This window comes from Colobus angolensis, unplaced genomic scaffold (assembly GCF_000951035.1).
Source record: "Colobus angolensis palliatus isolate OR3802 unplaced genomic scaffold, Cang.pa_1.0 Scaffold87, whole genome shotgun sequence".
In the NCBI taxonomy this organism is placed as follows: Eukaryota; Metazoa; Chordata; class Mammalia; order Primates; family Cercopithecidae; genus Colobus; species Colobus angolensis.
Genome location: NW_012122598.1, coordinates 4,502,182 through 4,518,341, shown reverse-complemented (window position 1 = coordinate 4,518,341; position 16,160 = coordinate 4,502,182). Strand labels below are relative to the sequence as shown.

The 16,160-nt window shown below is 42.2% G+C and overlaps 1 pseudogene; it reads left to right on the top strand.

The window, feature by feature from the left end:
* Positions 1-12,552, top strand: part of LOC105503685 — a 40,398-nt pseudogene extending 27,846 nt beyond the window's left edge.
* The last annotated feature ends 3,608 nt before the right edge of the window (positions 12,553-16,160 follow it).

Genomic DNA, 16,160 nt, shown 5'->3' with positions numbered 1-16,160 from the left:
ACTGCACTCTAGCCCGGGCGACAGAGCAAGACTCTGTCTCAAAAAAAAAGAAAAAAAAAAAAAGAAAGTTGAAATTTGGCCTTCACTCTCTTCCGGCTCATAGGGTTTCTGCAGAGAGATCTGCTGTTGGTCTGATGGGCTTCCCTTTGTGGGTAACCTGGCCTTTCTCTCTGGCTGCCCTTAACATTTTTTTCTTCATTTCAACCTTGGTGAATCTGACAATTACGTGTCTTGGGGTTGCTCTTCTCGAGGAGTATCTTTGTGGTTTCATCTGTGTTTCCTAAATTTCAATGTTGTCCTGTCTTGCTAGGTTGGAGAACTTCTCTTGAATAATATCCTGATGAGTGTTTTGCAACTGAGATCTATTCTCGCCATCACCTTCAGGTACACCAATCAAATGTAGATTTGGTCTTTTCACATAGTTCCATATTTCTTGGAGGCTTTTTTTGTTCCTTTTCATTCTTTTTTCTCTAATATTGTCTTATCCCTTCATTTCATTAATTTGATCTTCAGTCTCTACTATCCTTTCTTCCACTTGATCGATTTGACTATTGATATCTGTGTATGCTTCACGAAGATCTCGTGCTGTGTTTTTCAGCTCCATCAGGTCATTTATATTCTTCTCTGAACTGGTTTTCCTAGTTAGCAATTTGTCTAATTATTTTTTTCAATGTTCTTATCTTCCTTGCATTGCATTAGATCATGCTTATTTCATTCAGAGGAGTTTGTTATTACCCACCTTCTGAAGCCTACTTCTATGAGTTTGTCAAACTCATTCTCCATCCAGTTTTGTTCCCTTGCTGCTGAGGAGTTGTGACTTTGGAGAAGAGGAGTTCTGGTTTTGGGAATTTTCAGTCATTTTGCACTGATTTTTCTTCATCTTCATGGGTTTATCTACCTTTGATCTTGGATGTTGGTGACCTTCAGATTGGGACTCTGAGTGGATGTGCTATTCCTTTCTGTTTGTTAGTTTTCCTTCTAATAGGCCCCTCTGCTGCAGGTCTGCTGGAGTTTGCTGGAGGTCACCTCTAGACCCTGTTTGCCTCGGTAACACCAGTGGAAACTGCAGAACAACAAAGATCCTTGCCTGTTGTTTCCTCTAGAACCTTTGTCTCAGAGGGCCACATGCCAGATGCCAGCCAGAACTCTCTTGTATGAAGTTCTCTCAGTCCCTACTGAGAGACTTGTCTCCCAGTGGGGAAACAGAGGGGTCAGGGTCCCATTTGAGGAGGCAGTCTGACCCTTAGCAGAGCTTGAACGCTGTGCTGGGAGATCTGCTGCTCTCTTCAGAGCCATCAGTCAGCGACATTTCAGCCTGCTGAAGCTGCATCCACAGCTACCCCTTCCACCAGGTGCTCTGTCCCAAAGAGATGGAAGTTTTTTCTATAAGTCCCTGACTGGGGCTGCTGCCTTTTTTTTTTCAGAGATGCCCTGCCCAGAGAGGAGGAATCTAGAAAGGCAGTCTGGCCACAGCTGCCTTGCTGAGCTGTGGTGGGCTCCACCTATTTCAAAATTCCTGGAGGCTTTGTTTACATTGTGAGGGTAAAACCGCCTACTCAAGCCTCAGCAATGGCAGGCACCCCTCCCCCACCAAGCTTGAGTGTTCCAGGTCAAACTTAGACTGCTGTGCTGGCAGCAAGTATTTCAAGCCAGTTTATCTTAGCTTGCTGCACTCCACGGGGGTGGGACCTGCCAAGCCAGACCACTTGGCTTTCTGGCTTCAGCCCCCTTTCTGGAAGAGTGAACAGTTACGTCTCACTGGCATTTCAGGCACCATTGGGGTATGAAGAAAAATACAAGCAAACAACAACAACAACAAAACTCTTGCCAGTAGCTCAATGTCTGCCCAAATGGCCACCCAGTTTTGTGCTTGAACCCAGGGCCCTGGTGGCATAGGCTCTGGAGGGAATCTCCTGGTGTGTGGGTTATCAAGATCGTGGGAAAAGTGCAGTATCTGGGCTGGAGTGCACTGTTCCTCAGGCACAGTCCCTCATGGCTTCCGTTGGATTGGGGAGATAATTTCCCTACCTCTCCCGCTTCCTGGGTAAGGTGATGCCACATGCTGCTTCAGTTTGCCCTCTGTGGGCTTCACTCACTGTCCAACCAGTCCCAATGAAATAAAATGGGTACCTCAGTTGGAAATGCAGAAATCACCCACCTTCTGCATCGTTCTCACTGGGAGCTGCAGACCAGAGCTGTTCCTATTTGGCCATCTTGCCAGCAATCCTCGAGGAGTATATTAGTGGTGTTCTCTCTGTTTCCTGAATTCAAATTTTGGCCTCTATTGCTAGGTTGGGGAAGTTCTTCTGGATAATATCCTGAAAAGTGTTTTCCAACTTGGTTCCATTTTCAGCATCGCTTTCAGGTACACCAATCAAATGTAGGTTTGGTCTTTTCACATAGTTCCATATTTCTTGGAGATTTTGTTTGTTCCTTTTCATTCTTTTTTCTCTAATCTTTTCTTCATGCCTCATTTCAGTAGTTGATGTTCAATCTCTGATATATTTTCTTCTGCCTGATCAATTTGGCTATTGATACTCGTGTATACTTCACAAAGTTCTTGTGCTGTGTTTTTTAGCTCCATCAGGTCATTTATGTTCCTGTCTAAACTGTTTATTTTAGTTAGTAGTTCCTGTAACCTTTATCAAGCTTCTTAGCTTCCTTGCGTTGGGTTAGAACATGCTCCTTTAGCTCAAAGGAGTTTGTTATTACCCACCTTCTGAAGCCTACTCCTGTCAATTCATCAATCTCATTCTTTGTCAAGTATTTTGCCCTTGGTGGAGAGCAGTTGCTATCATTTGGAGGAGAAGAGGCATGGTTTTCAGAATTTTCAGTGTTTTTGTCCTGGTTTTTCCTCATCTTTGTGGATTTATCTACCTTTGATCTTTGAGGCTAATGAACTTTGGATGGGTTTTTTCTGTGGGGGTCCTTTATGTTCCTGTTGATGTTTTTGCTTTCCGTTTGTTAAGTTTTCTTCTAACAGTCAGGCCCCTCTTCTGTAGGTCTGCTGTAGTTTGCTGGAGGTTCACTCCAGACCCTGTCCACCTGGGTATTACCAGTGGAGGCTGTAGAATGGCAAACATTGCTGCCTGCTCCTTCCTCTGGAAGCTTCATCTCAGAGGGGCACCAGCCTGATGCCAGCCAGAGCTCGCCTGTATGAGGTGTCTCTTGACTCCTGTCTGGAGGTGTCCCCAGTCAGGAGGCATAAGAGTAAGGAACCCACTTGAGGAGGTAGTCTATCCCTTAGCAGAGCTTGTGCACTGTCCTGGAAGAATCCTTCTTGTCAGAATCAGCTGCTCTCTTCAGATCCAGCAGGCAGGAATGAATAAATCCACTGAACTGCACCCACCATCACCCCTTTACCCAGGTACTCTGTCCCAGGGAGATGAGAGTTTATCTGTAAGCTCCTGACTGGGGCTGTTACCTTTCTTTCACAGATGCCCTTCCCCATCAGGAGGAATCTAGAGATGCAGACTGGCCACAGTCGCTTTGCCGCATTCTGATGAATTTGCCCAGTCCACACCTCCCAGCCTCCTTAGTACTGTCAGGGAAAAACCACCTACTCAATCCTCAGTAATGGCAGATGCACCTTCCCCCACCAAATTTGATCTTCCCAGGTCGACTTCAGACTGCTATGCTGGCAGTGAAAATTTCAAGCCAGTGTTTCTTAGCTTGCTGGACTCCATGGTAGGGAGACCTGCTGAGTGAGACCACTTGAATCCATGGCTTCAGTCCCCTTTCCAGGGGAGTGAACAGTTCCATCTTGCTGGAGTTCCAGGTGCCAATGGGGTACCAAAAAGTACTCCTGCAGCTATCTTGGTGTCTGCCCAAACAGCTGCCCAGTTTTGTGCTTGAAACCCAGGACCCTGGTAGTGTAGGTACATGAGGGAATCTCCTGATCTGCAGATTGCAAAAACTATTGGAAAAGCATATTAACCCAGCTGGGTAGCACAGTTCCTCATGGCTTTCCTTGCCTGGGGGAGGGTGGTCTCCCAGCTTCTTGCACTTTTGGGGTGAAGCTACACCTTACCCTGCTTCTGCTCACCCACTGTGGGTTGGAACCATTGCTTAACCAGTCCCAATGAGATGAACTTGGTACCTCAGGTGGAAATGCAGAAATCACCCACCTTCTGTGTTGGTCTTACTGGGAACTGCAGAGCAGAGCTGTTCCTATTTGGTCATCTTGGCCCCTCATCTCTACTTTCTTTTTGCCTGTAGGATTTCTGATAAGAATTCTGCTGTAATTCTCATGTTCTGTAGGTAATGTCATTTCTTGTCTGTCTGCCTTCATAATTTTCTTTTGCTTGAATTTCACTAGCTTGAATTTGAAATGTTTTGGTGGATTTTTTTTGCTTGTTTGCTTGACATTTGCCCTGCTTATTCTCTGTGCTTCTTGAATCTGTGATTTTGTGTCTGACACAGTTTTTATTTTGTCATTATTTTTTCAAATGTTTTTTCTGTCATGTTTTCTTTTCTTTTTTTGGGGGGGGATTACAATTACACATGTTATGCCCATTCAATATTATCCAACAGCTTTTGGATGTAGTGTTCTGTTTCTTACAGTCTAGTTTTTCCATGTCTGTGTCAGTTTTTGTCATTTCTGTTTCCCTATTCTCAAGTTACCTGATTATTTCCGTTAACTGTTTCAAGTCTCCTGTTACCCAGCAAAGTCTTCTTTATTTTTGTTATTGTATTTTTGCCTTCTTGCATTTTCGTTTGATTCTTTATTGTATTTTGATCTCCCTGTTAGAATTACCTATCTGATTTTGCATGTCCTCTATCCTTTCCATTACAGTCTTTAGTACATTAATTATGATTATTTTATTTTATGTATAATAAATTTTATTCAGCAAATTTACTAAATCTCTTATTAATGATAGTAATATATGTGTAGATTTATTGGATTTTTCCTGCCTAATTTTTCTGTCTTTATTGAAGTATACTTGAGTATGTGAAGTATACATCACATACTAATTTTTTGTGCTATGAATACTTACGATCAACTCTTTTAGCAAATTACAAATCTATAATAAAGTATTTTATAGTTATTATATAGTATTGTAGTCACCATGTTGTACATTAAATCCCTAGAGCTTATTTATCCCACATGACTAAACTTTGGTACCCTTTTTTACTTACAGCTCTTGATTTTTTTTTTTTTTTACATTGCATTTCCTGGCAAACAATGTTCTAATCTCTACTTATATGAGTTCAGCTTGTTTGTTTATTTATATAATTTTTAAATTTCAGAGATGGGGAGTGCAGTGACATGATCATAACTCAGTGCAACCTTTAACTCCTGACTCTAGCAATCCTCCTGCCTCACCCTCCCAAGTAGCTCAGGCTGCAGGTGTGTGCCACCATGCCCAGCTATTTTTTTTTTTTTTAATGGAGACTAGGTCTTGCTATGTTGTCTAGGCTGATGTCCTACTTTTATCCTCAAGCAATCCTTCTATCTCAGCCTCCCAACGCTCTGGGATTACAGGTATGAGTCACCACACCTAGCCAACTCAAGTTTTTAAAAATCCACATATAAGGGAGATCATGCAATATTTGTCTTTCAGTGTCTGGCTTATTTCACCTCACCTAATATCCTTCTAGTTTATCTACATTGTCACAAATGACAGAATTTTCTTCTTTTTAAGGCTAGATAATATTTCGTGTGTGTGTGTGTTTGTGTGTGTGTCTACTTTAGAAATCCATTTATTTGACAAACACTTAGGTTGTCTCTATATTTTGGCTATTATGAATAATGTTGCAATGGACCTGGGGGGTGCTGATATCACTTCAAGATACTGATTTTATTTCCCTTGTATATATATCCAGAAATGGAATTGATGGATAGTATGGTAGTTCTCTTTTTAAGTTTTTGAGGAATCTCTATATTGTTTTCCATAATGACGGTACCAATTTATACTCCTGTAAACAGTATACTAGGGTTCCTTTTTCCCCACTTCTTCACCAATACATTTATTTATTTATTTATTTTCTGAGGTGAAGTTTCACTCTGTCACCCAGGCTGGAGTGCAGTGGTGTTAACTCAGCTCACTGCAACCTCTGCCTCCTGGGTTCTAGTGATTCTCCTGCCTCAGCCTCCAAGTAGCTGGGATTACAGGCTTGTACCACCATGTCTAGCTACTTTTTGTATTTTTAGTAGAGATGAAGTTTCACCGTGTTGGCCAGGCTGGTAGGAACAGGCCATTTTCACTTCTTTTGTGATTCTTCAGTTACTTCAGGCCATCTAGATGTATACATGCAGGTCACAGGGGATATGATGGCTTAGCTTGGGCTCAGAGGCCTGACATTCCTGTCTTCTTATATTAATAAGAAAAATAAAATGAAATAGTGGTAAAGTGTTGGGGTGGAAAACATTTTTGGGGGTGGTATGGAGAGATAATGGGCAATGTTTCTCAGGGCTGCTTTGAGCAGGATTAGGGGTGGCATGGGAACCTAAAGTGGGAGAGATTAAGCTGAAGGAAGATTTTGTGGTAAGGGATGATATTGTGACGTTGTTAGAAGAAACATTTGTCATATAGAATTGTTGGTGATGGCCTGGATATGATTTTGTATGAATTGGAAAACTAAATGGAATAAGAGAAGGAGAAAAACAGGTATTAAAGGACTAAGAATTGGGAGGACCCAGGACATCCAATTAGAGAGTGCCTAAGGAGGTTCAGCATAGCCCTGCCAGCAAAGATTATTTATTTACTTTAAGAGTTGAGAGTGGCAATTTGGGGATAGCACTAGGAGATATCAGCTGTGATGGCTTGGAGAAACAGTGTAAACTGGCAGTGTAAACAAGAGCAGGGCATTTATGAGTAGCTGAGAATGGTGAATAGGAGTATGACTAGACAGAAGATAGTAGGGATGACAAGTTTTGGGGGCACAGTCCAAGTTGGTCTGGTGTCTGGAATGAGACTGGGGCCTAATAAAAAGGCGCGTCCATACAGGAGCTCAAATGGGCTGTACCCTGTAGCATTCCAAGGACAGGCCTGAATTCTGAGAAGGGAAAGTGGTAAAAGTATTGTCCAGTCCTTTTTAAGTTGGTAACTGAGCTTGGTGAGGTGTGTTTTTAAAAGACCGTTAGTTCACTGAATACCAAGAGCCTGAGAAACTGCTTGGGTGATTTGACTAATAAAGGCCGGTCTGTTATCAGACTGTATACAGGTGGGAAGGCCAAACCAAGGAATTATGTCTAACAGAAGGGAAGAAATGACCACAGTGGCCTTCTCAGACCCTGTGAGAAAGGCCTCTACACATCCAGTGAAAGTGTAGAGGTATTTTAGTTTCCTGACTCAGGCATGTGAGAAAGTCAATTTGCCAGTCCTGAGAGGGGGCAAATACCCAAGCTTGATGTGTAGGGAAGGGAGGGGGCCTAAGAAATTCCTGAGGAGTAGTAGAATGGCAGATGGAACACTGAGAAGTGATTTCCTTGAGGATGGATTTCCATGATGGAAAGGAAGTGAGAGGTTCTAAGAGGCAGGCTAGTGGCTTGTAACCTGCATGGAAGAGGTTTATGAAATGACAACAGGATAGAATGGGCCTGTGAGGCTTGAAGTAAATATTTTCCTTGGTCCAAGAACCATTTGTCTTGTGTGGGAAGAGATTGAAATGTGGAAGTCTCAGTGGGGGAGTGGGTGGGAGTGGCCAGATGAGGAGGAGAAAAACCGCCATGAGGGATAGAAGTTGGAATGCTAGCTGCTTTTTTAGCTACCTTATCAGCATAAGCATTCTCCTGAGCAATGGGATCTGATGTCTTTTGATGGCCTTTGCAGTGAATGACTCCAGCTTCCTTTGGAAGTAAAGGGGCTTTGAGAAGCATTTTTATTAAAGAGACATTAATGATGGAGGACCCTTGTGTAGTAAGGACACCTCTTTCAGCCCATATAACAGCATGGTGGTGCAAGATATAGAAGGCATATTTAGAGTGAGTATAAATACTGAAGTGTAGTCCCTTTGCAAGAGTGAGTGCTTGAGTTAAGGCAATGAGTTTGACTTGTTGAGAGGTAGTGGAGGGGGGCAGAGCGGTAGCCTCAATGATAGGTGTGGAAGATACTGTAGCCTAGCCTACTTTTGCTGGTGAGTGGCAATTAGGCCTGGTGGAATTTCCATCAATAAACCAAGTGTGTTCAGGGTGAGGAAAAGGAAAGAAGGAAATATGGGGAAATGGAGTGAATGTCAGGTGGATCAGAGAGATACAGTCATGGGGGTCAGGTGTGGTATCAGGAATAATGTGGGAGGCCAAATTGAAGTCTGGGCCAGGAACAATGGTAATTGTGGGAGACTCAATAAAGAGTGAGTATAGTTGAAAGAGCCGGGGAGCAGAAAGTACATGCATAAGGTGGGAGGAAGAAAATAGATTTTGGAAGTTATGAGAACTATAGAGAGTGACTTGAACATAGTTTGTGATTTTGAGGGCCTCTAAAGTATTAAGGCAGTGGCAGCTGCTGCATGCAGACATGAGGTCTAGGCTAACACAGTAAGGTCAAGTTGTTTGGACAGAAGGGCTATACAGGGCATGGTCCCAGCTCTTGTGTAAGAATTCTGACTGCATTAACCATGCCTAGGAAGGAAAGGAGTTGTTTTGTAGAAGGGATTGGGGTTTGGGAGATTAGTTGGACATGATCAGCAGGGAGAGCATGTGTGTTTTTATGAAGAATTATGTCAAGATAGGTAATGGATGAGGAAGAAATTTGGGCTTGACTGAAGTAATGGGAGCTGTCTGTGAAACCTTGAGGCAGTACAGCTCAGGTAATTTGCTGAGCCTGATGAGTGTCAGGGTCAGTCTAAGTGAAAGCGAAGAGAGGCTAGGATGAATGGTACAAAGGAATAGTAAAGAAAGCATGTTTGAGATCCAGAACAGAATAACGGATTGTGGAGCAAGGTATTGAGGATAGGAGAGTATATGGGTTTGGCATTATGGGGTGGATAGGCAAAACAATTTGGTTGATAAAACACAGATCCTGAACTAACTTGTAAGACTTGTCTGGTTTTAGGACAGGTGAAATGAGGGAATTGTAAGGAGAGTTTATAGGCTTTGAAAGGCCATGCTGTAACAGGAGAGTGATAACAGGCTTTAATCCTTTTAAAGCATGCTTTGGGTGGGTTACTGGCATTGAGTGGGGTAAAGGTGATTAGGTTTTAATGGGACAGTAATGGGCATGTGATTGGTTGCCAGGGAGGGAGTAGAGGTGTACCATATTTGTGGGTTAAGGTAGAGAGATACAAGGGGAGAGAAAAGGGGGTAGAGACACAGAGAGAAGGGGTGGTGGAGTGCTTGCCCCCCAGAAAAGCAGTGCTTGCCACTAAGGGTGAAGGACCAAGCTAGGCATCCCCACGTGGTCAGACACCTCTGAAACGTGGGTGAATAATCAAGCAGACATCCCCGCATGATTAAACACCAAGGGAAGACTGTCTTCTTGAGTCCATGACTGGTGCTGGAGTTTTGGGTTCATGGATTAAACGCGTCTCCTGTCTCTACGAGAAAAGGAAAGGAACTGAAATTAAGAGAAGGGAGAGATTGAAGTGTGGTGCCAAGATTGAAAAGAGAAAGCGGTTGAGGGATAGTGAGAGATGTTGGAGAAGAGAGTGAAAAGAGGCTGCTTACCCGATTTAAAATTGGTAAGATGTTCCTTGAGCTGGTTGGTCTGAGGACCTGAGGTCGTAGGTGGATCTTTATCACGGAGCAAAGAGCAGGAGGACAGGGGATTGATCTCCCAAGGGAGGTCCCCCCCGACCTGAGTCATGGCACCAAATTTCACTCGCATCATGTGAAGAGACTACCAAACAGGCTTTGTGTGAGCAACAAGGCTGTTTATTTCACCTGGGTGCAGGCGGGCTGAATCCGAAAAGAGAGTCAGCCAAGGGAGATAGGTAGGGATGGGGCCATTTTATAAGTTTTGGGTAGGTAAAGGATGATTACAATCAAAGGGGGTTGTTCTCTGGTGGGCAGAGGTGGGGGTGGCAAGGTGCTCAGTAGGGGAGGTTTTGAGCCAGGATGAGCCAGGAGAAGGAATTTCACAAGGTAATGTCATCAGTTAAGGTAGGAACAGGCCATTTTCACTTCTTCTGTTATTCTTCAATTACTTTAGGCCACCTGGATATATACCTGCAGGTCATAGGGGATATGATGGCTTAGCTTGGGCTCAGAGGCCTGACAATAATCCCTTCTCAGTTGTCCCCCAGAGTCTTAACTTGTTTCAGCCCCAACACAAAAGTTCTCAAGTCCAAATTCCAAAGCCTCATCTCAGACTCAAGTCGAGTTCCTTCCATCTATGAACCTGTAGAATCAAAATCAAGTTATTTACTCCCAAGATATAATGGTGGTACTGGCATTGGGTAAACATCCCCATTCCAAAAGCGAGAGAGAATTCAGTCAAAAGAAAGGGCTAATAGGCCCCACACAAGTCTTAAACCCAACAGGATATTCATTGAATCTTAAAGCTCCAAAATAATCTCATTTGACTCGATGTCCTGCATCCAGGGCACACTGGTGTGAGGAGTGGACTGCCAAAGCCATGGGTAGCTCTGCTTCTATGGAATTGCTGAATGCAGCTGACATGGCTGCCCTGATGGGTTGGAGTCCCAGTGCTTATGACTTTCTCAGGCTGAGGGTGCAAGCTGCGCTTACCTCTGTTGTTGTTGGGTCTAGAGGATGGCAGCCCCCTCTCACAGCTCCATTAGGTAGGCAGTGACCTGGTGGGGAGTCTGTGTGGGAACTGCAATGCCATATTTCCCCTCAGCACTGCCCTAGTAGAGGCACTCTGTTGCAGCTCCATTTCTGTGGCAAGTTTTTGCCTGGGCATCCATGCTTTCTCATACAACCTTTGAAATTTTAGGTGGAAGTTGCCGAGGCTCCTTTACTCTTGCATTCTTTGTGCCCACAGGCTTAACACCACATGGAAGCTGCTGATTTACAGCTTGTGCCCTCTGAAGCAGTGTCCTGGACCCTTTTGAGTCAAGGCTGGAGCCAGAGCAGCCAGGATATGAAGGGCAGTGTCCTGAGGCTGAGTGAGATAGCAGAACCCAGGACTTGGCCCCTGAAACCATTATTTCCTGGTAGACCTCTGGGCTGTCCCAAAGACTTCTGAAATGCCTCCTAGTCTTTTTTTTTTTTTTTTTTTTTTTTTTTTTTACTCATTGTCTTGGATATTAGCACTTGGCTCCCTTTTAGTAATGCTAATCTCTCTAGCAAGTGATTGCTCTAAAGCCTGCTTGGATTCTTTCTTTACTGCAGGGCTAATATGCACATTTTCTGAACTTATGCTCTGCTTTCCTTTTAAATATAAGCACTAACTTCAAGTCATTTATTTGCTCCTATATCTGATAACATGCTGTTATAAGCAACCAGGCTACATCTTGAATACTTTCCTGCTTAGAAATTTCTTGCACCGGGTCGACAGTTGCAGTGGCACCCCAGCCCCATAGGATCCCTGGCGCCAGGTCACCCAGCTGTCAGCAGCATGCAGGGTAAATGCAAAGCACTGAAGTTAAATTTTGCAACTCCACCTTTCAAATCTACAGCAAAGTTTACTCTGAATCCCAGTCCTACAGGAATTCAAAACCCACACGTAGAGAGACCGAGATCACACAGCTTTGAGTTATCAGGAAAACTGGAGGTCTCTGCTGAACAACATTGGGATTTCACTGCAGAGGACTTGAAAAACCTTGGAGAAATTGGACAAGGAGCTTATGGTTCTGTCAACAAAATGGTCCACAAACCAAGTGGACAAATAATGGCAGTTAAAAAATTTGGTCAACAGTGGATGAAAAAGAACAAAAACAACTTCTTATGGATTTGGACGAAGTAATTTGGAGTAGTGATTGCCCTTACATTGTTCAGTTTTATGGTGCACTCTTCAGAGAGGGTGACTGCTTGATCTGTATGGAACTCATGTCTACCTCATTTGATAAGTTTTACAAATATGTATATAGTGTATTAGACGATGTTATTACAGAAGAAATTTTAGGCAAAATCACTTTAGCAACTGTGAAAGCACTAAACCACTTAAAAGAGAACTTGAAAATTATTCACAGAGATATCAAACCTTCCAATATTCTTCTGGACAGAAGTGAAAATATTAGACTCTATGACTTCAGCATCAGTGGACAGGTTGTGGACTCTATTGCCAAGACAAAAGATGCTAGCTGTAGGCCATACATGGCACCTGAAAGAATAGACCCAAGTACATCACGACAAGCATATGATGTCTGCTATGATGTCTGGAGTTTGGAGATCACATTGTATGAGTTGGCCACGGGCCGATTTCCTTATCCAAAGTGGAATAGTGTATTTGATCAACTAACACAAGTCATGAAAGGAGATCCTCCGCAGCTAAGTAATTCTGAGGAAAGGGAATTCTCCCCAGTTTTATCAAGTTTGTCAACTTGTGCCTTATGAAGGATGAATCCAAAAGGTCAAAGTATAAAGAGCTTCTGAAACATCTTTTTATTTTGATGTATGAAGAACGTACTGTTGAGGTCGCATGCTATGTTTGTTAAATCCTGGATCAAATGTCAGCTACTCCCAGCTTTCCCGTGTATGTTGATTGATATCGCTGCTACATCAGACTCTAGAAAAAAGGGCTGAGAGGAAGCAATAGGTAAAGAATTTTCATCCCATGTCACAGTGTTTTTATTGCTCGCCCAGACACCATGTGCAATAACATTGGTGTTCATTTCCATCATGTCTGTATATTCCTGTCACCTAGAACATGCAGCTTTGTAATACCTGACTGATCACACAGTGTTAGTGCTGGTCAGAGAGACTTCATCCTGCTCTTTTGTAATGAACATATTTATGAAATGTAGAAGTCAGTACTGTCAAGTTGTTGACTGTGATTAGATCACATCTTAAATTCATTTCTAGACTCCAAATCTGGAGATGCAGCTACTGGAATGGTGTTTTATCAGACTTCCAAATCCTGGAAGGACACAGTGATGGAGGTACTATATCTGAACATAGAGACTCATGCTTGAGTGAGAAGAGCTTGCACAGCCAATGAGACACATTGCCTTCTGGAGCTGGGAGACAAAGGAGGAATTTACTTTCTTCACCAAGTGCAATAGCTTTACTTATGTGATATTTCATTGCTTTACAGTTACAGTTGATGTTTGGGGATCAATGTGCTCAGCCAAATTTCCTGTTTGAAATATCATGTTAAGTTGGAATGAATTTATCTTTACCAAAAACCATGTTGCGTTCAAGGAGGTGAACATTGAAATATTGAGACAGGACAGGATGTGTTATTTTCTCCTTTACCAGTCCTACTTTGCATTGGGAAGACTCAGGAGTCTGCCACTTGTCAAAGAAGGTGCTGATCCTAAGAATTTTTCATTCTCAGAGTTCGGTGTGCTGCCAACTGGATGTTCCACCTGCCACAAACCACCAGGACTGAAAGAAGAAAACAGTACAGAAGGCAAAGTTTATAGATGTTTTTAATTCTACTATTTTATCTCGAACAACTTGTAGATAAGTTGGTCCTAAACCTGATACTTTAGCCGTCATAACTCAGTAACAGGGAGAAGTAGCTAGTAGCAATGTGCCTTGATTGATTAGATAAAGATTTCTAGTAGGCAGCAAAAGACCAAATCTCAGTTGTTTCCTTCTTGCCATCACTGGTCTAGGTCTTCAGTTTCCGAATCTCTTTCCCTTCCCCTGTGGTCTATTGTTGCTATGTGACTTTTGCTTAATCCAATATTTTGCCTTTTTTATATCAAAAAACCTTTATAATTACCAGGGATGTTCCTTACCAAGGATTTTTAGCCCCAAATCTCTCATATGCACTAGTGTTTAAAAGACTAAGAATAGTGGGGCCCAGCCAATGTGGTAGGTGATAAAGAGGCATCTTTTCTAGAGACACATTGGACCAGATGAGGATCTGAAATGGCAACCTTTACGTTCATCACCTGCTAGAACCTCTTGTAGTACACCACCATTTCTTGGCATTGGAATTCTACTGGAAAAAATACAAAAAGCAAAACAAAACCCTCAGCACCGTTACAAGAGGCCATGTAAGTATTGTGTGCTTCTTAACTTATCCATTAGCCAGGTTCTCATTAGGTTTTGCTTGGGCCTCCCTGGCACTGAACCTTAAGGCTTTGTATGACAGTGAAGCAGCACTGTGAATGGTTCAAGCACACTGGAATATAAAGCAGCCATGGTCTGAGATGCAGGTGATGCCATTACAGAACCAAATCATGGCAGGTATTGCTGTGTCTCCTCTCAGAGTGACAGTCATAAATACTATCAAACAATGAAGGGAGAAGGGTGCTGTTTAAAATCACATCGCTGTAAACTGCAGAATTCAAAAGTGATTATCTCTTTGGTCTCCTTGCCTTATTTCCCTATCTTCTCCCCCACGGCATCCTAAACTTTAGACTTTCCACTGTTCTGAAAGGAGACATTGCTTTATGTCTCCCTTTGACCACAGGAAGCTGTCATCCTCCATTTCTCCCGGGGACTCAAGAGGAATCTGTTTCTCTGCTGTCAACTTCCCATCTGTCTCAGCATAGACTCACTTTGCCATTATGCAAATGGAGAAAAAAACAATTCTGACTGTCCAGGAGCGAATCTGACTGTTCTATTGTGTAGATGACCACATCAAAAGGCAATTTTCATATATTAATCATAGATTATTATATACTATAAACTTAAGGGCAAGGAGTTTATTACAATGTATCTTTATTAAAACAAAAGGGTGTATAGTGTTCACAAACTGTAAAAGTAGTGTAAGAACTGTACATTTTGAGCTCTGGTTATTTTTCTCTTGTACCAGAGAAAAATGTATAAAAATTATCAAAAAGCTAATGTGCAGGGATATTGCCTTATTTGTCTGTAAAAAATGGAGCTCAGTAACATAACTGCTTCTTGGAGCTTTGGAATATTTTATCCTGTATTCTTATTTGAATTCCTCCTCTATTTAAGATATATACGTGGAATCGAAGTGTTTGTGTAATAGTTCTGTCCTGTTGCCTGCAGGTCAGTTGTAATAAATCTAGGATGTGATGATGAAAAAGAAAGGAAGGAAAGAAGGAAAGAAGGAAGAAAAGAAAAGATAAGAAAAGAAAGAAATTTCTTGCACTAGGTACCCTAGGTTGACAATCTTAAGTTCAAAATTCCACAGTTCCCTAGGGCATGAACACAATGCATCTGAGTTCTTTGCTAGCATGTAACAAGGGTTACTTTTACTCTAGTTTCCAACAACTTTCTCATTTCCCTCTGATACCTCTTTAGCCTGTACTTTACTGTTCATATCTCTAAGAGCATTTTGGTCACAACCATTTAACCAATCTCTGAGAAATTCCAAACTTTACTTCATTTTCCTGTCTTCTTCTGAACCCTCCAAACTCTTCCAACCTCTGCCCATTACCCAGTTCCAAAGTCGTTTCCACATTTTCAGGTATCTTTATAGTAAAACCCCACTCCTGATCACAATTTTTTGTGTTAATGTGTTTGTTTTGCTCTAAAGGAATTCCTGAGACTGGGTAATTTATAAAGAAAAGATATTTAATTGGCTCATGGTTGCACAGAGCTGTACAGGAAGTATGGTGCCAGCATCCTTTTGGCTTTGGGTGAGGCCTCAGGGAACCTTTACTTATGGTGGGAAGTAAAGTAGAAACAGCATGTCACATAGTGAGAGTGGGAGCAAGAGAGAGATGTAGGAGGTGCCACACACTTTTAAACAGTCCTATCTCACATGAACTCACAGCAAGAACGCGCTCATTTTTGTGAGAACAGCACCCACACATTCATAAGGAATCTGCCCCCATGACCCTAACACCTCCCATCAGGCCCCACTTCTAACATTGGAGATTACATTTCAACGTGAGAAATTTAGGAGACAAATATCCAAATCATCTCACATTTAAAAAAATAGACAGAATTGTGTGATAAATCACAGTGTATTCATTATCAAGTTCAAGAATCACTCAGCAAAAACAACATGATCAATATTTACTTTTTATCAGTACACCCATTCACTTTTCTTTTTCTTATATTTATTTTGAAGAAAATACTACACATCACATTTCATTTGTAAGTATTCAATACATTAAAAAATAAAGCTCCCAGTGGTATTATTTTAACAAAATCACAATACCACAATCATACCCAACATACTAATTACATTCTCAACATCCTGTGTTCAAATTTCCAATTA